The following is a 21,844-nucleotide window of genomic DNA, read 5'->3' as shown; positions in this document are numbered from 1 at the left end:
AGTGTGTGTATTTACTTGCTGAATTGAGATCATCCACACATGATGAGTCATTGAGAGTTGGGATTGGTGTCTCAGCGTTTCTCTACATGACTACTGAAGTGGAATATTTCTGCAGCTGAAAATCCACATCATACGTAAAACGCAGGAGCGTTACAGAAGAGAGGAGTGGTGCTGTGATGCGATTTGGGAGTTTCTTTACATTTCCAAACCATACCAGAACAAAGAAAGGCCTGCGCTATGGGGCACCTTCTGCTCTACAAAGATGAACTGGAACCTAGGGCGGGCTATCTACATTGACCGTGTAGAGGTTCGCCACCCAAATGGGACAGGCCAGGCCTGATCTGTCCGTGTTCAAGACTCTGAAGGAAAGTCAGGCCGGATCCCTCATCCTGACCATTACTGCTAAGGATGTAGGATCCCACCCCTGCAGAGATACAGTTTCAAGGCTGGTTAGCCTGAGAGTTCTTAGAAGAAGAAGAAGGGCTGGAGAGGAGTTCCCACAGTTCAAGTGCAAAGTTCGAATTGTTGTTGCCTGTTGCTAGGGCCAAAGCCCTATTCCCAAATACCCCTTTCCCTTCTATCCTTGCAAAAGGGATTGGGAACTCAGTAGAACTGCTACCATTGGGTAATGTAATTAAGGAGGTCCGACCCTCTGACTACAAAAGAGATTCTCTGTTCAAAGAATTCAGTAGTTACTCAGTTTTGTGCTTCAGTGGCTACCCGAAGTTGTTCTTACTGAACGTTCTTTGGAGGTCCCTTGGGCCAATGGACCAGGATCATTTACTATCTCATAGTCAAAAAGACACTTTGCAAAGAAATTTAGGCCATCGAGCCAAAGGGAAAGAGTACAGAAGAAGAGGATCCTTTCAAAAAAATACTTTGTTCAAAGGACACTTTGCAAAGATCCTGTTGGGACAGTGGGCCAGTTGGAGTAACTTTGTGCAAGTTACTACCTCATGAGAGCGGGTAGTGGCTTGATATCTCTTTAAAGAAGGGGATGCCAGAGTGAGGGGCCCCTTGAGGAGAATCCTAATACTCACAGGTTGGGCAAGCTTGCACAGGCTCCAGCAAAGCAGCTTGTCATAGAAGAAGACATGTTGCTTCAGTGTTACGGGAGGGAAGGACACTGTGAACACCAGTGGGGTGGACTCTGCATGTCTTGGTTCTGAACTTGTGAGTTTGACTGTGACAGAAGGAGAGTCAGTGCCCTAGTGCTGGAAAAGGGACTGTGCCTATCATCTAGTCACTAGGAACGGTTCACAGGGATTAGATAGATAGTTAGCTTGGCAGGGTTTAAATGTTACCTGTTCCAGGAGTAACAGTGAAACGCTGAGTCAAGTGTGTCCCGAGCAGTGTTGGGGGTAACTAGTTACAAAGTAACTGATTACAGTAACTACATTACTTTTTTTGGTAACTAAGTAAAGTAACTAGTTACAATACTAATATTGGTAACTACACTACTTTACTAGGCTATAGGAAGTAACTACACTACTTTACTAGACTATAGGAACGCGCTTTCCTGCGTTACCCAAGCCGTGCGATACAGTTGTAATTTCGAAGAATAGAGAGGGATGAAGTTTATGACTTTTTGTTGCACTTTATGTTTTATTCTGTTTTTTCAGGTTTTGTTCTCATGTTTCCCAAAGCCTGTGTTTATACAATAAACTCTATGCAGAAAGAGTGTTATGTATTTCTTCTACACGGTCAATTAAGAAAGAGTAGAGTAAAGTAATAAGTAGTGAAGTTACTTTTCAAATGCAGTAACTAGTAAAGTAATCTCATTACAATTTACAGAAGTAACTAGTAACTAGTAACTAGTTACATTTTTTGAGTAACTACCCCAACACTGGTCCCGAGGGGACCGGAATTGGAGAAGATCTCTATATGAATGTGCACTTAGGAACAATGTGGTGAGAAAGTCGCCTCTGAGGAGAGGACAGTCTCACTGGTGTAAGTAGTTATGCATTAACCCATGCTTAACCTAAATTCATTTGCAGGCTTGCTTTGGATTTCCGGGTCTGGCTAGGCCCTCCATCATTTTATGCAGTGTACATAGTGTATCTAGTTAGCTAGACAGGATAATGTTCTTTATCTGTCCAAGCTGATTTTTGTTTGGCGGGGGGTGCATTGACTTAAATGCACTTGCTGTGTGTAAATAACCTTGTGAATATTTGTACAGCAGAGATATTTATTTTTTCACGTACTTTATTACATTCACCGGCCACATATGGGATATGCTCCATGGCCTTGTACATTTGTTATTTTCCTTATCCCCCTTTCCAGGTTTGTGGGATACTCCGTAGAAATGTTTGGAAAATAATTTTTGTAGGGGCGGTTGCCCAGAGCCAGTGAGGACATGGCTCGGTTTGGAGGGGGGGGGGGTGAGTGTAGCACCCTCTTAGGTAGGTGCTAGTGAGGGAATATAGTTCTGGGGACAGGGGATCGTGACCAGTGGCCTGACCTGAGGGGGGCCACCCTGGTATAGGTGTAACGCTCCTGCGTTTTTATATGGTGTGGATTTTCAGCTGCAGAAATAGTTCCACGTCAGTAGTCATGTAAGAGATATGCTGAGATACCATTCCCAACCTCAATGACTCATCATGTGTGGAAGGTCTTATTTCAGCCAGTAAATACACACAATTAGCAAGCTGGTTCCTAGAGTGACTTTATGTATGTGGTAACACAATGATGAAGGTTGAGGGATAGGTTGAGTGGAGGTGGTAGGTGATAGACACTTGAAGGTGAGACAGTAGCAGATGGATGCAGGAAGGTTTAGCAATGTTGTATGATAGCAGATGATAGAATAGCAGGTGGACATACAAAAGAGATCAACCCAGTGCAGAAAAGTAGCAGTAGTCTCAAGAGCTAGCAATCTAGTTATGCAGATGTGATAAACAGTCTTTACTATGCAGAGCTAGATAGTGTAAGCTTAGTATAAGTTTATAGAGAATTCCCCTGCGGGGTACTTAGCACTATTAGCGATACAGCCGAAGGGAGTTCAGGAGAGGCGGATGATCCAGTAGCGGGATACAGGGATCAGCGCAGCGAGGTTCCGTCAGCGAAGTAAGCTTGCAAGCATGGAAGCTTCAAGCAAGGTTAGCATCCAGATAAGGGTGTTTGAACGAACACATGTGAGTGAGAACCGACGCCTTAAATAGCCATCTAGTCCGGCGCTGAGTGATGACAGCTCCAGTCTTAAAGGTGTATGCGCACCTTTCCAAAAGTAAATGGTAGGGCGCATACACTTGTGGAAAGTGTAATTTTAGGGTACCAAAGGTACCGGAACATTACAATACCCCCCCCTTAAGGCCTGCTCCTGAAGGCCTCTGGAGCTGATTTGTCTGGGTATCTCGCATGAAAATTGCGGATTAATCTAGGGGCATGTATGTCAGAGGTGTTTAGCCAGGTGTCGTCTTAGGGCCCATAGTTCTTCCATCTAACCAAGTACTGAAGTCTTCTTCTGTAGATACGAGAATCCAGAATCTCTTTTATCTCGTATTCTTCTCCACCTTCAACTTGTACAGGAGGGGGAGGTGGAATATTAGGCCTTATTCCATGGTCCGGAACATGGGGTTTTAGTAGCGACACATGGAAAATGGGATGGATTTTTAGGTCCATTGGCAATGTAAGCTGCACTGCAGCTTTTCCAATAAGTTTCTTGATTGGGAAAGGTCCCAAGAACAAAGGTCCAAGCTTTTTGCTAGGGATCTTCAGTCTCAAGTTTTTTGTTGAGAGCCAAACGAGGTCCCCGATAGTATACTGTGGAGAAGGTCTTCTACGAAGATCATAGTACTTCTTTTGTTGACTGTGAGCGTGTGCAATGGTAGTATTTAGTAAACCCAGAGAATCCTTTATTTGGGTAAGATAGTCTGAGGCTACTGGGTTATTTGAAGGAAGGATGCGTGGAGGGAGAATAGAGGGATGGAACCCATAGTTCAAGTAGAACGGACTCTGCTTGGTTGTACTGTGAGTTGCGTTGTTGTAGGCAAATTCTGCCAGGGGGAGAAGATCCAACCAATCATCCTGTTGGTAAGAAGTGTAACAACGTAAATACTGCTCGATGCATTGGTTGACTCTTTCAGTCTGTCCGTTGGTCTGCGGATGGTAAGGAGAAGTGAGCTTCCGCTCAATCTGTAGTATGTGACATAGTTCTTGCCAGAATTTAGAAATAAATTGGGATCCACGGTCAGACAGAAGAGTTTTTGGGATACCATGTAATCTGAAGACATGTTTCATCAGGAGTTCTGCCGTTTGTTTGGACGAAGGTAGTCTGCGAATAGCAATGAAATGTGCCATCTTTGTCAGATGGTCCACTGACACCAAGATGGTATTAAATCCTTTGGAAGGAGGCAATTCTACGATGAAGTCCAATGACAAAACCTCCCATGGAGTTTGGGGTATTGGTAGACTGCATAGTAGACCGGATGGTCTCGTAGTGTCAATTTTGGACCTGGCACAGACATTGCATGAAGAGACGAATTTTTGTATAGATGTTTTCATGTCAGGCCACCAGAATTGTCGAGAAATCAAATTGAAAGTCTTTGTCATACCCATATGTCCTGCCATAGGCACATCATGCAATAATTCCAAGATCTTGGTGCGTAGGGTAGGTGGTATGTAAAGTTTGTCGTTGTAGTAGAGGAAGCCTTCTGCATCAGTATTTAGTTGTGGTGGGGGTGAATCCAAACTTATACCATGCAGAACCTCTTCCTTTAAGGAACGGACAACTCCAATAATGTGTTTGTGAGGTATTATAGGAACGGAAGGGATTTCAAAGTAGTTTTCTTCAGTTAGTCGTGATAGTGCATCCGCCTTTTTGTTCTTATCTGCAGGTGTGTAGGTCACTAGGAAGTTAAACCTTAGAAAGAATAGTGACCATCGTACCTGTCGATGCGAGAGAGTTTTGCTAGTCTGAAGATATTGGAGGTTTTTATGGTCCGTGTATATAATTATTGGTAGTTGGGTGCCTTCGAGTAAATGTCGCCAATTCTCCAGAGCCAATTTTATAGCAAGCAGTTCCTTTTCACCCACGGGGTAATTTATCTCGGGACTGCTCAGGGATTTAGAAAAAAAAGCGACTGGATGAAGTGGTGAAGTGTGGGTAGGTCGTTGGGAGAGTATTGCTCCTACTGCCATGTTTGACGCATCTACCTCCAGAATGTATTGGAGGGATGGGTCTGGATGGCGTAATATGGGAGCGGAAGTAAACCTTGTCTTTAACAAGTGGAAAGCCTTATTTGCTTCTTCTGACCATTTAAATGGTATTTTTATGCTAGTGAGCTGTGTGAGGGGTCTCACAATAGCAGAAAAGTTTTTTATGAACTTCCTGTAGAAATTTGAAAATCCCAGGAATCGCTGTAGCGCCTTGCGTGTAGTTGGTGTAGGCCAATCCTGAATGCAGGATATTTTACTCATGTCCATCTCGATTCCTGTTTTGGATATGATGTAGCCTAGAAAGAGTACCTCATCTTTATGGAACAAGCATTTCTTCAGCTTCACATAAAGATTATGTGCAAGCAATCTCGATAATACAAGTCTTACATGTCTTATGTGTTCAGACAGGGTCCGTGAATATATAAGTATATCGTCCAGATATACCACAACACAGACATCTAGTAAGTCTTTAAAAATATCGTTTATAAATCGTTGGAAAACTGCAAGGGCATTGCATAGGCCGAATGGCATCACAAGATATTCGAACAATCCGTATCTAGTTCTGAATGCAGTCTTCCACTCGTGTCCATCACGGATTCGAATGAGATTGTATGCTCCTTTCAGGTCTAATTTTGAAAAATAGGTAGCTCCACGCACCTGCTCAATGAGCTCAGGGATAAGCGGTAGAGGATAGCGATCTTTTATTGTGATAGCATTCAATTTCCTGTAGTCGATGATAGGTCTGAGACTTTAATCTTTATTGCGAACAAAAAAGAGTCCTGCTGCTGTGGAAGAAGTGGAAGGTCTAATAAAACCTTTTTCCAAGTTCTCATCCAAATAGGTTTTGAGATGGGCAAGTTCATCCTGTGAAAGAGGATAAACATGACCGAACGGCAATTTGCTATTTGGGAGTAGATCAATGCTACAATCATAGTCTCGATGAGGAGGTAATGCTTGAGCATTTTTCTCAAGAAAAACCTCAGAAAGATCCTGATAACATAGTGGTGCAATCTCATCTGTCACCATAGACAGAATCTTCCCGGAAAACGGGAGATTACACGTTTCCTCGCAATAACAAGAAAGGAAGGTCAAGGACCGTTTCTTCCAATCTAAGGTTGGTTGGTGTGTGTGCAACCAGGGAAGTCCCAACACAATGGGAAAGTGGGGTGATGGTATTAAATCGAAGGTAGAAGTCTCCCTATGAGACTCGTTAATAGTGACTAGAAGTGCTTGTGTCTGATCGGTGATCGGACCAGAGGATAACGGAACACCGGTAATAAGACTTACTGAGACAGGTTTGAGTTTAGAAATAATAGGAATTTTATTTAAAGCAGCAAAACATATATCCATATAATTTCCACAAGATCCTGTGTCAATCATGGCCTTAGTAGTAATCCTGTTCTGGTCCCACTGTAATGTCAAAAAAACAGAAATGTAGGGGTTAGTGAATGAAGTTGTCAATCCTCCTAGGGAGACATGTGAACACTCACCCTTCTTTTTGTTGACTAGGGGACAGACGTTTATCTTGTGATCCGGGGATGCACAGTACAAGCAGAGATTTTCATTTCGTCTTTTGGCTTTTTCCATAGTTGATAGCGGTGGGCGTATGGTTCCTATCTCCATAGGAGCGGGGTCAACGGCCAGACTCCGAGAGGAAACAGATAATGGCATTCCCATCTTTTCAGCCTTTCTTTCTCGTAGTCTTCTATCTATGGTAATACTGAGTTGTATTAGTGCATCCAGGGTTTTTGGCAGATCCGCTCGGGCGAGCTCGTCCTTAACGACTTCTGATAGGCCAAGCCTAAATTGGGTTTTCAGAGATGCATCATTCCATTCTGAATCAATGGTCCATCTCTTGAACTGTGTGACAAAGTCTTCTACAGGCCTCCTTCCTTGTTTCAAGGATCTTAACTGAAGATCAGCAGTACTCTGCCTATTGGGGTCATCATATAGGCTAGTGAGCTCTGCCAGGAACAAGGCATAGGAGTTGAGAAGCTGGTCGTTTTTCTCAAAAAGAGAATCTGCCCAGGCTCGAGGATCGTTTGATAGGTAAGAAATAATAGTACAAACCTTAATGTGATCAGTAAGGTAGGTACGAGGTTTTAACAAAAAAAGTAACTCACATGCGTTTTTAAATTCGCGAAATTTTTTGCGATCGCCTGTAAATACCAAAGGGGGATTTATCTTGGGTTCAGGGGACTGAGCAGAGGTAAGTTGTGTCAGTCTAATTACCTGCTGCGACAGAGCCTGATTGTCTTCTTTTAATTCAGCAAGTGCGTGTATTAACGCAGATACTTGCTGTTTTAATTGTGTCACCTGAGTGGTTATTTCTGCTGAATCCATTTGGGGTTCGTTCAATCTGTAACGCTCCTGCGTTTTTATATGGTGTGGATTTTCAGCTGCAGAAATAGTTCCACGTCAGTAGTCATGTAAGAGATATGCTGAGATACCATTCCCAACCTCAATGACTCATCATGTGTGGAAGGTCTTATTTCAGCCAGTAAATACACACAATTAGCAAGCTGGTTCCTAGAGTGACTTTATGTATGTGGTAACACAATGATGAAGGTTGAGGGATAGGTTGAGTGGAGGTGGTAGGTGATAGACACTTGAAGGTGAGACAGTAGCAGATGGATGCAGGAAGGTTTAGCAATGTTGTATGATAGCAGATGATAGAATAGCAGGTGGACATACAAAAGAGATCAACCCAGTGCAGAAAAGTAGCAGTAGTCTCAAGAGCTAGCAATCTAGTTATGCAGATGTGATAAACAGTCTTTACTATGCAGAGCTAGATAGTGTAAGCTTAGTATAAGTTTATAGAGAATTCCCCTGCGGGGTACTTAGCACTATTAGCGATACAGCCGAAGGGTGGTTCAGGAGAGGCGGATGATCCAGTAGCGGGATACAGGGATCAGCGCAGCGAGGTTCCGTCAGCGAAGTAAGCTTGCAAGCATGGAAGCTTCAAGCAAGGTTAGCATCCAGATAAGGGTGTTTGAACGAACACATGTGAGTGAGAACCGACGCCTTAAATAGCCATCTAGTCCGGCGCTGAGTGATGACAGCTCCAGTCTTAAAGGTGTATGCGCACCTTTCCAAAAGTAAATGGTAGGGCGCATACACTTGTGGAAAGTGTAATTTTAGGGTACCAAAGGTACCGGAACATTACAATAGGATAGTCAGAGGATGGGTGTCAGCAGGTGGAGTGAAAGGGGGTACTAGGTGTGTATCCCAAAGATAATTCATCCTAATGAGTCATCTATATAGAGACAATCCTAGATTCATCTGGTGGCAAGGTGAATCTGCAGCCTGGCTGCATCTACAGACAGGAGTCCTCATCTATTGTGAATGGTTTCAGTTGGAGTATCCCACTCTTCCCTTCTCCCTTCCCTAATTTAAATAAAATTACAAAAACAACTATATCCTCTAGACTGTTCATTGACTGAGCCAAAGAGTAAAGAGTTAACTTGTGCATGCTGCCATTGCTATCAGTAACCCAGGGAGATCCCAAGGTGAACAATCCAGCAGTCCTCAAGGGGGCAGTGCTACACATCTATATAGTAATTAACCACAGTTATAGTATCTAATTGATACCACTTTCCCCCTTTCCTTTCTTTTTAAATTATTTTATTTGTAATTTTATGTACCATTTCTTAGATTGTTCTTTTTTACAATGATACAGGTTTTCTATATGATATATGTGATTTTATCATGCTCTATGCACACCATTTTCCATCATCCAAGCTTATTGTATTGATTTTATTCAGTGCCACTGATTGTCTATTTTCTGTACTGCTATTAGATATTTTAATTGTACTGTGCCAGTCTGCTGGCCATTGTAGTCTCACAGCAGCAGCACAAGTGATCCCTCCCATCCAGCTTGCATTTACGCAGCTCTTCTCTAGGGAGCAGTAGGCCTTTAGAAGGAGCCACCAGCTCCGAGCGCGTAGTCTGTCTCCACGGATTGGTGCATGTCTTTAGTGTCCTGGACTCCAGCCCTGCATCGGTGATGTCACTTCCACCTCTAAGTCTCATGCTGGTTAACATGAAAGCACAGGACAGCCAGCTCCCCATCTCCAGTGACGTTTGGGGTGAGAAAATCCTCAGGACCCCAGTGGACACCCGGATCACAAACCCAAAGATGAGTCCTTTTGATGTTACACTCTTGTAAATGTTTTTAATCTTTTGGAATAAACTGAAATCTTTTAATACTGCACATAGTGGTGCCTCCCCCCCTTCCTTCTTCTAACCAGTTGAGGATGCCTGGCTGTGCATTTGATGACCCAGGGATTCAACTGTGTCTATGTGGGTGTAGATGAGAAAGACCCCCAGATGGTCACTCTGCCGATAAGAAGCTGGTAATTGTGGATCTGCTCCAGGAATAAAGCTCACTCAAGGAAAACCTTCTGCACTGTCCTGGCCGTGGCGCCCGCTCACACCAACCAGGGGAGCCTAGCCTCTTACTCCTATAGCAGTAGGCCTTAAGCCTCAAGAGAGCGAGCCCCTCCTTGGACCGTTCTATTTATCTGCTCACCCAGAATTCTTCTCTCCCCAGCCAGCTAGAACTTGTAGTTGCAGCAGCATTAAATCTATTAAAATCCTGGTTTTTCGGACTATATGTCCCATGATACTCTGCTTTCAGTAGTGGTTTCTCTCTCTCTCTCTCTCTCTCTCTGCAGTCAGAAAATTATGTCACAATCTTCAGGCTGAACACTAGAAGGAATTCTAGTAGCCTACACATGGCTACATATAAGTTTGGGTCGTATGTAAATCAGATGTTTGCACAGTGCCTTGAAAAAGTATTCATACCCCTTGAAATTTTACACATTTTGTCATGTTACAGCTATAAACGTAAATGTGTTTTGGGCGCTGTAGCGTTATTAAAATGAATGTGTTACCCTGTATTTTGTATTTAATGCAGACAATTCCAATAGCAGTTCCAAAAGAATTCTTTCAATCAATCAAGGGCATACTCCGTGCCTATATTTGGGCAAACAAATCCCCGAGAATTAAGATGCAGACGTTGGCCTTACCCAAAGTAAGAGGTGGGATGGGATTACCAGATATCCTGAGATATTACAGGGCGGTCCATATAGTAAGGGTGGTAGACTGGCACTGCAATAAACTTACCAAACGATGGGTGGATTTAGAGAATGAGGAATCAGGTCAGCTAACCCCCCCAGCCCCATGGTCGGTGTTCGAATCAAAAGACGCTATTCTCAAACATCCTACAGTGGGAGCGACTATAAAAGAAACTAAGAGAATTCAGTCGCATTGGAGGGTAGCCCCGGGTATATCTCCGATGACACGATCTTGGGGAACCCGGATTTTCCCCCGGGGTGTATAAATGCCAGACTCCGTAGGTGGGCTCAGAATGGTAAAAGGCGCCTAGGTGATATATGGCAAAATGGGCCTATGCCCTCCCTAGAAGAACTTAGGACAGGTGCAGGAGAATCGCTAGATTATTTCAGCCTTTATCAGTTGTATAATTATATTAGATCAGTTCGGCAGAAAGGGTATGCACCACGAGGGCTAACAGATCTGGAAAATATGTGTAGAACAGGTAAAGCGACGGGCCATTTGATCTCAAGGTTCTATACACAATTGTCAGAAGAAGAGGGAGACCAACAATTGCCGTTTATCCAAACATGGGAGCAGGAGTTAAACACTGTGTGGTCAAAAGAGCAGATAAATAAGATCCTGAGATTAGTTCACCAATCGTCACTAGATTGTAAGATCCAAGAGACAGGGTATAAAATTCTAACCAGATGGTATAGAGTCCCATCACTATTACACAGAATAAAAGAGGCGGTCTCAGGAAAATGCTGGCGGTGTGGATTGGAGGATGGAAATATGGTACATATTTTTTGGGGATGTAAAAGAGTGCAGCCATTTTGGAATAAGTAAGCAGTGGCTATAAAACATATAGCCAACGTGGATATACTAGAGGACCCCGCGTTGTGCTTGCTGTATTTGACAGGAAGCTCAGTGCAGAGCTACAGGAAGTCCCTGACTCTGCGTCTGTTGAATGCAGCAAGGGCATGCATACCTATTTTCTGGAAACAGACAGTGATCCCAACTTACGAGTTGTGGTGTGGGAAGGTCAACGAGATTTTTAAGATGGAAGAACTGTCCGCCATATTGGGAAATTCAGAGGATCAAGTTAAGTTGAGATGGAGACCCTGGGTGCAATACTTGGAAGCCAATTCTTCTTAAAGGGAGTTTAAGAGAGGGTCATCCTGGGCGGAGCCTGGTCCAGGCCGCGGGGGGGACGGTCCCCATACCCCTTCTGGCGTACGGTAATATAGTATGGAATACATCTTCATACGAAGAAATGTTGGGAATGAGTGTATAAAAGTATAAAAACTTTCTTTTTTTTTTTTTTGGGTTTAATTGGGGGGAGGAGGGAGGGGGAGGTAAGGGGGGTGGGGTTTGGTCAGATCATGACAATGTTTGTTTGAAATGTATGTATATATAAAAAATCACCAATAAAGATATAAATTAAAAAAAATGTGTTTTGATTTTATGTGATAGATCAACACAAAATCGCACATAATTGTGAAGTAGAAGAAAAATGATAAATGGTTTTCAAATGTTTTTACAAATAAATATCTGAAAAGTGTGGCATGTATTTGTATTCAAAGAAATATGAATATGGATTATGGATGCCGGAAGGGCCCACCTTACCTACATTTACTTACTCTGATGTAAGTTTTTAATGTATCTTGCCATTAAATACTACAGTCTTTACTCAGAGGCGCCTGTTTTCTCTCACTTTGTATCTTTCATGTTTGGAGATGGCTTCTGCTCCCCACTAAGCTGGCCCTGAGCGTATGGACTGTTTCTTGTCTCATTACTAAAGACTTTTATGATAGCCCTTATGGCTACCCCATGGACTACCTTTTAGTTTAATGCCATTAGCTTGCGCCACTTTGTATTTCCTTTTATTCCATGTACTCAAAGCTCTTTGTTTGGTTGGCAGCAGCTAAAGCAATCTTATATCACCATATTTATTGTCATCTATGTTCCAGCTGGTTTATTCCTCAGTGTCACTTATATATCCCCTGACCAACATTCACACTGAGTACATTCAACCCCTGGTTCATTCACCACATGATTGTATGTTAGCATATTAATTGTGACATTTTCCCTGGTTTTTTATATTAGCGCAATTTGCTCATTACCCTTTCTCCTCCCCACCCGTCTGTTATTAGGTAAATTCAGACGTGATCTTAACGATTACACAAATAATAGGGTCTTCACATGGAACCAATTACAGCAGCCATCACATCTTCCCAATCAGGCCGATCCCCCATCCACATCTCCTCCATCTCTCTTAACTCTCAATCTAGTACCACCACACAGGCCTGACAACCGCAACAGTGGATGTGGTTCTTCCTTACTCACTGTCCAACATCCCATCAGAATCAATACACCAGTGAGATCCACTCCCACTCCTATTTCCCACAGGAAAGACCGCATACCACCCCATGTCAAAACTCTATCAGATCTCACTAAATTTTACAATCGCCCCCATAATCCCAATAGATCTCACTTATCCTATGTCCAACATAAGGTAGACCTCCATTCCACCAAGGCCAACCATCCAGACCGTGAGTTACACGTATCATCACATCATCCACCTCCTGCGAACTCGTGGCTCACAACCATTCTGTGAATGGTGTGGCCATTCCTCCTTTAACAAAACTTCCATCCACGCAATCAATGGATCTCACAACCCCAGAAGAGACTGTGGCTTCATCTAGCATATTGCCCTGTCATTCTCTCCATGACCTTCCCATCCACGTTTCACCATTGCACAGGGGTTCTGCAGCCTTAGAGGCATCTGCAGCCACCCACAGTACGTTACCTGGTTATTCTCCCCACGACCCCTCCACTCATCTTAACACCACCACCTTGGAGCCTTTTTAGTGACTCGCCCCCTCCAGCCGGCCTGTCAAAAAAGATAACACACAGGAGAGGATGTAGAGGGGGGAGAAATAGAAAAAAGCACAAAAAAACCCAAAACCCTGAAACCATTAAAATCTTCAATCTTTCCAAACACATACTCTCCCCCGCAGAGACATCTCTCCTAACCAGGGGCCTCAATTTTGCCCCTTGCAATAAACCCGATCCCTTCCTCCTTTTCAAGGACTTAAATAAGTACATAAGAAACCTGACCCTCAAAAGATTTTTTCAAATCCACCAAACCAAACAGGGCTTGAGGCCCAGCCCTACATTGGCCGACCCCTCCTGCCTGACATCTATTCCACCAGAATTCGACTTTGAGACGGACATCATTGACACACTTGAACAATTGTACAATGATGACTCCCTCACTGATCTGGATTTGTTCCCACAACACTTAGCAACCTCCCCCCCGGTTCAACACTCCACATTGAAACCCAAATCAGTATTCTATCCCTACCAACACAAAGGCCCTCATCTCACCACCTTTTACAACATGGTTTACTCTGAATTCCTTACTTAAGCTATGCCAACAATCCTCCCATACTCCCTCCCACTTAGGTGCCCTAACACCCCAGGAACAGAGAGCGCTCTCATCACTGGCCAAAAACAATAACATTATTATTAAAAACACGGACAAAGGAGGAGGCATTTTCCTTCTTGATCGCGACCTATATATCCAGGAAGCCGAAAGACTCCTGGCCGATTCCCATACCTATACCCAACTCAATAAGGATCCTCTCCCTGAATACAAACTAGACCTAAAAGTCATCATTGATCATGCTACCCAAACCAAAATTATAGACTCCAATGAAGCCTCCTTCCTCAGTAGGATGTTCTACCGGACCCCATATTTCTACCATATCCCCAAAATTCACAAAAATCGAACCCACCCCCCCAGGCCGACCCTTTATTGCATCTATGGAAAGTATCACCTCCGGTCTCTCCCTTTACATAGATCATTACCTTAAACCCTTAGCCCAAAGCTTACCGTCCTACATTAGAGATGGAACTCATCTCCTGGAACTATTGTCTCCCTACAAATAGGAACACAGTTACACCTGGGTCTCTCTAGATGTTAATTCGCTATACACATCAATCCCACATCACTTTGGTTTAACAGCTTTAGATCATTTCCTTCATCATGACCCCTACATGTGTCCAAAACAGGCCCATTTCATTTTGGAATGTACGAAATTTTGCCTCACCCATAATTATTTTAAATTCAATGATCAATTTTACCAACAAATTAATGGGACAGCTATGGGAGCGAACTTCGCACCATCATACGCGAATCTAGCTATGGGTTTATGGGAATTCCAACAAATATGGCATAACAACCCATATTCTAAACACCTTATCTTCTATGGCAGGTACATAGATGATATCCTCATTATCTGGGATGGACCTTGTGACACCATCAATGGTTTCACACAATATTGCAATCACGACCCCCATAGATTATCGTTCACCCATGTCATCAATTCTGAACAACTCGCTTTTCTTGATCTTGAACGCTACCACATAGGAGACCAAATCCATGCTAGTAATCATTCGAGGCCCACCGCGGGCAACTCTTTATTGCATTATAAGAGTTGCCACTACAATAAATGGACCAACAACATCCCCAAGGGACAATTTTGTCGCCTAAGGCGTAACTGTACCAGGCATGATGACTATGTAGCTGAGAGTCATCTCTTAACCGATTGCCGACCGCCGCACGACTATTTACTGCGGAAGTCAGCCCCTCACAGGCAAAGTGACGTAGTACTACGTCGCTTGCCTGTGAGGCTCTAGGGAGTGAGCGCGCGCCGCCGGAGGCACGCTCCCGCTCGCTCTCGGACCCCCCCCCGCGCGTGTGACCGTCAGACCTGATGTCCGCCGGTCACTCGCGATCGTCGGTTACACCAGGAGAAAGGCAGGCGGCTAATGTAAACACAAGAGACAGGTTGTTCTGTTCAGAAGTCAGAACTAAGAATGGTTAGATGGTCAGTACAAAAATGTAGGGATTCAGAAGTAAAATGTAAATCATAGCAATTTAATGTGAATAATAATATGTTAGTACAACACCGTACAGATATTCAATTTGCCGTATTGTATGTGACCAGTATAAACATGAAAAAAACAAGACATACAACATAAAACATTAAACATTTAACAGGGTACCGGCCGGTGCATAATAAATGACATCACTGGATTATTCATTGATGAATATAATTTCTGGCCGTGTACACCGTTTCTATATCCTTCCTGCGATGTGTGTCTGTGGACTTGTGGGGGAGGAATAGGGGGGGGGGGGGAAATTTACAAGTCAATGGTTTTAAGCTTAATTAAGCGGAGTGAGTGGGAGTTTTCAGTGACGGGTAGCTGAGGTAATGTTTCCTTCAATTGGCATCGTTTATACAATTCGAGGGTATGGTAGTATGTTTTCCTAATAATTCCCAGTATATTACTGTGATTCGTGATCAGATCGGCAATTGCCGTGGCTTCACATTCCTTCCCTCTTATAGTATAACCGGGGTGCCAGGTTTCAGCGGTTTAATGCGGTTTTTATAGGTATTGAATATGTCTTTTGTTTGCTGTTTGTATTACAAATAACAGACTATATGCATGTCTCCTTTAGTATCCATATGTTTGCGGTATTGCTGGTGGGGTGTCAGGTGGTTTAACATCTATCACCAGTTCTCGGGGACTATGCAGAGTGTGTGTCTGTTTCTTCAATGGGAGATGTCTCAATGGATTACCCCGTCTTGTCAGAGACACTCTGTTCAGCCGTACTGCTGATTCTTTACCCCTCTTCCCGAACGGTGTGGTGTTGTCACTTACCTGACCTCTGCCCCATTGCCGCACTGCTCCGGTTCCTGTTCTCCGCTGAAGTGCCGCTGAAGTGCCTGGCGCGTGTGCTGATCCCGATCCTCCGACTCTCCGACTCTCGCTCGCTTCCTCCGCCGCCCACGTCTGTGACTTTGCTGTTGCATCGGTGGTAGAGATGACGTCAACGCGTTTCGCTTCCAAGTGGCGTAGCTTCGTCTGGACGTGACTTAACCCGCCTCCTGTGCCCTATATATACATGTCTTCACAGGTGTTCGGGTTAACATTTAATTAGGTGCTCAGGGAGTTCTTGTGATTTTGAGTTATACATCGGGTACTTTCCTTAATAGAGGGCATAAAAATTCCCTGTAAAAAAAAAAAAAAAATTCCCTGTATTTTGTGCATGGCATTGTCTATTGGGTATTATTTATAAGTTTGGTTAGTTCTGTATATTACCATTTTGGTATATATGTCTCTGATGTTTAAAGTTCTAATGTAAACACAGCCGCCTGTCATTCTCCCCTGTGTAACAGCACAGATCATACGGTCCTGCTATGTAGGATCGTAGATCTCTGCTGTTATATCACAAGCCACATCCAATCACAGTTAGAATCACGCCCCTAGGAACACACTTAACCCCTCCCTCTCCAATAAAGTTAACTCCTTCCCTGCCAGTGTCATTTTTACAGTAACAGTGCATATGTATAGCACTGATTACTGTAGTTATGTCATTGGTACCCCCAAAAGTGTCAAAAATGTAATTCAAGGGTCCGATCTGTCCGCCGCAATTTCGCAGTCCCGCAAAAAAAAACGCAGATCGCCGCCATTACTCATTAAAAAAAAAAACAACAAAAATGACAAAAATCTTTACCTTAGTTAGTAAACGCAATAACTTTTGCACAAACCAATCAAAATACGCTTTTTGTGATTTTGTTTACCAAACATATGTAGCAGAAAACAAATTGGCCTAAAATGTTAAAAAAATTTAGATTTTTACATTTTTTTGGGGGGAATTTCATATAAAAAAATTTGAAAAATATTGTTATTTTTGCTAAATTGTCGCTCTTTTTCTGTTTATAGCGCATGATCAAAAAATCGCACAGGTGATCAAATACCACCAAAAGAAATCTCTGTTTGTGGGGAAAAAAAGGACGTCAATTTCATTTGGGTACAGCATCGCACGACCGCGCAATAGTCCGTTAAAGTCACGCAGTGCCGAATCGCAAAATAGGCCCTGGTCAGGAAGGGGGTAAAATCTTCCGGGGCTTAAACTAATGGATAAAGGTTAACCTGCTTCCCTGATAGATCAAGCATACAATTTATATCTTACAGATCCCCCTCCCGCCAAATCTCAGGATACATTTGACCAATCCGTCCGCTTCACCACTAAATTTCATCATCAACATAAAAAAAGGAACAGATCCTTAAAAAACATTGGCCAATACTTTTGGAGGACCCTCATCTCAAATCTGTCCTCCCCTGCGCACCCCGAGTCACATATAGAAAGGCTCCCAACCTCAAAAACAAAATCGCACCCAGTAAGCTCAAAACTATTAGGGACGTTACCCCCAGGATGTGTCTCATACCCTTACAAGGCATGTATCAGTGCAACAAGTCATTGTGCAAAACCTGTGCGTATGTAAAACATGGCAAGAAACAATTTTCCACCCATAATAAAACCTACAATCTTGATGAATTTTACAATTGTTTATCAGATTTTATAGTTTATTGCCTTAGTTGTCCCTGCTACCTCCTCTATGTAGGACGCACCATTCGTCCTCTCCGACAAAGATTCGGGGGAACATAGGAGGAAAATAGAGGAAGGAAAGGACAAGCACAGCGTCCCCCGTCACTTCCTCATGCATCATGACAAATCCACCACAGGCTTGGAGGTATGGATTATAGAGCAAATATCCAAAGACCTTTCAGAAGCTGAAAGATTTCACAAGCTCTGGAAACGTGAAACCTTCTGGATTTATTCTCTCGGGACGCTCTCCCCCAATGGACTATACGATGAATTGGATGCAGTGGCGGCTGGTGCTCAAAATTTTTGGGGGGCGCAAACAGAAAAATGTAATAGGCATTGCTTTGCGGCAAAAAACACTGTAAAAAATTGCGTGACTTTGAGGTCACAAAAGTGTGAAAGGGGCCTTCAGTAATCAAGGTATAGTGTGCCCCCTTCAATGCAGAGTGAACCATCGTGCCCCCTTTCAATGCAGAGAGACCAGCGTGACCCCTTTCAATGCAGAGTGACCAGCATGCCCCCATTCAATGCAGAATGAACAGCATGCCCCCATTCAATTCAAAATGACCAGTGTGCCCCCTTCAATGCAGAGTGACCAGCGTGCCCCCTTCAATGCAGAGTGAACAGCATGCCCCCTTTCAATGCAGAAAGACCAGCGTGACCCCTTTCAATGCAGAGTGACCAGCGCGCCCCCATTCAATGCAGAATGACCAGCGTGCCTCCATTCAATGCAGAATGACCAGCATGCCCCCATTCAATGCAGTATGACCAGCGTGCCCCCTTTCAATGCAGAATGACCAGTGTGCCCCCTTTCAATGCAGAATAATCAGCGTTCCCCCTTTCAATGCAGAATGACCAGTGTGCCCCCTTCAATGCAGAGTGACCAGCGTGCCCCCTTTCAATGCAGAGAGACCAGCGTGACCCCTTTCAATGCAGAGAGACCAGCGTGACCCCTTTCAATGCAGAGTGACCAGCGCGCCCCCATTCAATGCAGAATGACCAGCGTGACCCCTTTCAATGCAGAATGACCAGCGTGCCCCCTTTCAATGCAGAATGACCAGCATGCCCCCTTTCAATGCAGAATGACCAGCATGCCTACTTTCAATGCAGAATGACTAGCGTGCCCCCTTCCATTGCAGAATGACCAGCGTGCCCCCTTTCAATGCAGAATGACCAGCGTGCCCCCTTCAATGCAGAGTGACCAGCGTTCCCCCTTTTAATGCAGAATGACCAGCGTTCCCCCTTTCAAAGCAGAATGACCAGCGTGCCCCCTTTCAATGCAGAATGACCAGTGTGCCCCCTTTCAATGCAGAATGACCAGCATGCCCCCTTTCTCATCGAGTCCTCCCGCCTCTTCCTCAGCCAATGGCATGGTTTTTGCCTTTCGGGCCAATCAGGAAGCGGGTCACGGACCCGCTTCCAGGTTGGTAAGGAGGAGGATCCGAGTGACAATAGCGAATTATTCAATTATTTTTTATTTTTTTTATTCATATTCATTATTATTATTTTTATTTTATTTTTATTTTTCATTCATCTTTTATTTTATTTTCATTCTTATTTCTATTTTTATGTGTATTTATTTTTATTTATATTTATTTTCATTTATTTTGTATATTTATTTTTATTCTTATTTTCATCCTTATTCATTTTTATTTTTATATTTAATTTAATTTTTATTCTGAGTGTATTATAATTTATCATTTCATTCTTGGTTCATTATTTACTCACTTCTATTCCATCATTCATTCATCTTCTCAATTTCATTTTCATTTATTTTTCATACCCCACATTATTTTATTTTCTTTTCCCTTATTGCTACCATTCAATCTTATTTATTCATGATTATTCCCCCCCCCTATTTCTTTCTTTCTTCCAACCCCCCCCCCCCTCCTTCTCCTCTTATTCCCATCTACCATTACATCATCCTTTACCCCATCCATTCCCGGTCTCCATCATTGTGTTTCTGTACTTCCATTTATATTGCATACTGCACTGCATTGCATCCCATCCGATTTACTGATTTTGTATTGCCTGAATGCTCTTGATTATTTTAGACCTCTAGAGGGGGTCACATATCTCCATCACATGGAATAGTGCCACTTAACTGCGATAGGCACTTTGCTGTTTCCTCCACTAGATGTCACTAGTCCTGAGCATATATATTGGTCTTATTTTTCTTCCCATCACCTGACTTGAAAAAGGAGCGCGCGCTGGTATTCCACCGCAGTGCGCATGCTCGGAAACGCGTCGTCATCACGCCGGAAGATCCTTTGGACGGCTAGTGCGGCTCACCCTGCATTCCACCCTGCGGTCCCACCCTCAGTTCCATGCCAGTGACACCACTCCACTTCCTGCCGGACAGGAACAGGAAGGACTGAGAGGAACACGGACCCCCAGTGGGGATCTCATGCTGTATATGGACCCACCTTACCTACATTTACTTACCCTGATGTAAGTTTTTAATTTATCATGCCAATTAAATACTACAGTCTTTACTCAGAGGCGCCTGTTTTCTCTCTTTGTATTTGTATTCAGCCCCTCTGAGTCAATACTTTGAAGAACCACCTTTCGCTACAATTACAGCTACAAGTATTTTGGGGTATGTTGTTACCAGCTTTGCACATCTAGAGAGTGACATTTTTGGCCAATTGGTTGTGGAGGGGGAGAGATTGGCTTTATTAATCAATCAGAAATAAATGGCACCTTCCCCATGTGCAAATTGTAAAAAGAGAAGAGGGGGTTTACCAACCCTGTCCCACAAAGGGGAGCAGAGGTGGAACCAGAGGGGATTTAAATGTGCCACAGATACCAAAGAAAAATAAATAAATCAATAATTTTTCTCTCCAAATTCAATCTTTGTTTAAAAGTTGATAAAAGAATTTTTATTGAAAATACATCATAACAAATCAGCATACATGTTCATTACAGTATATATATAAATATAGTATACATCTGATATGATACTTCAATTCAGAAGAGCCCATACAGGGACCATGTAAAGATACAACAAGTTGCTGGAACAATGCGTTTCACTGTAAGTGCTTCCTCAGGCTCCGGTTATTTCAGAGTATTCTCTAATATGTTTCGAAAAATCTATAGAACAGACAATATACAGTACATGTTAGCTTATAACATCATCATTGGTCAAAATATATCCAAGATTTCTTTTTTTGTGTATATCCTATTGTATTCAAATTTTTTTCCTTTTTTTTATAAAAAGGGGCCCAAGGGGCCCAAGGCTGTGTGAAAGGGGCCCAAGGCTCCTCTCTTCTCTTTTATACTCTGTAGCTCCTGCTGGATTCTGCTTCTAATCCCCTTGTGGAGGCGCCATTTGTGGATGGACATTTTATAGTTACACAACCTATCACATTGCTATAATCTTTTTATATGAACTATAAACTAAAGGATTTATGAATAAGTGGTTGTGGAGCTAATCATCTGAGTTTCTATTATTTCTTATGAGGAAACTCGCTTTAATATAAGAGTGCTTTGGATTACAAGCATGTTTCCGGAACAAATCATGCTCGCAATCCAAGGTTTTACTGTATTTGGCTCCATCCATCTTCCCATCAACTCTGACCAGCTTCCATGCCCCTGCTGAAGAAAAGCATACCCACAACATGGTGCTGCCACCACCATGTTTCATGGTGGGATGGTGTGGTTAGGTGATGTGCAGTGCTAGTTTTCCACCACACATGCCATTTTGCCTTTAGACCAAAATGTTAAATTTTGGTCTCTTCTGACCAGAGCACCTTCTTCCACATGTTTGCTGTGTCACCCACATGGCTTCTCACAAACTGCAAATGGGATTTCATATGGCTTCCTTTCAACAACCGTTTTCTTTTTGCCACTCTTCAATAAAGGCCAGATTTGCATGACTAACAGTTGTCCTGGGGACAGATTCTCCCACCTGAGCTGTGGATCTTTGCACCTCCTCAAGAGTTACAATGGGCCTCTTGGCTGCTTCTCTGAACAACCCTGACTTGTCTGGTGTGTTCCTTGGCCTTCATGATGCTGTTTGCTTAATAAGGTTTTCTAACAAACCTCTGAGGGCTTCACAGAACAGCTGTATATATATGGAGATTAAATTACACACTCTATTTACTAATTACGTGATTTCTGAAGGCAATTGATTCCACTAGATTTAAGTTAGTAGTATCAGAGTAAAGG

The sequence above is a fragment of the Pelophylax lessonae genome (genome assembly GCF_965119305.1).
Source record: "Pelophylax lessonae genome assembly, chromosome: 2".
Lineage (NCBI taxonomy): Eukaryota > Metazoa > Chordata > Amphibia > Anura > Ranidae > Pelophylax > Pelophylax lessonae.
The sequence above is the reverse complement of the archived record's forward strand: the minus strand, read 5'-3'. Positions refer to the sequence as shown.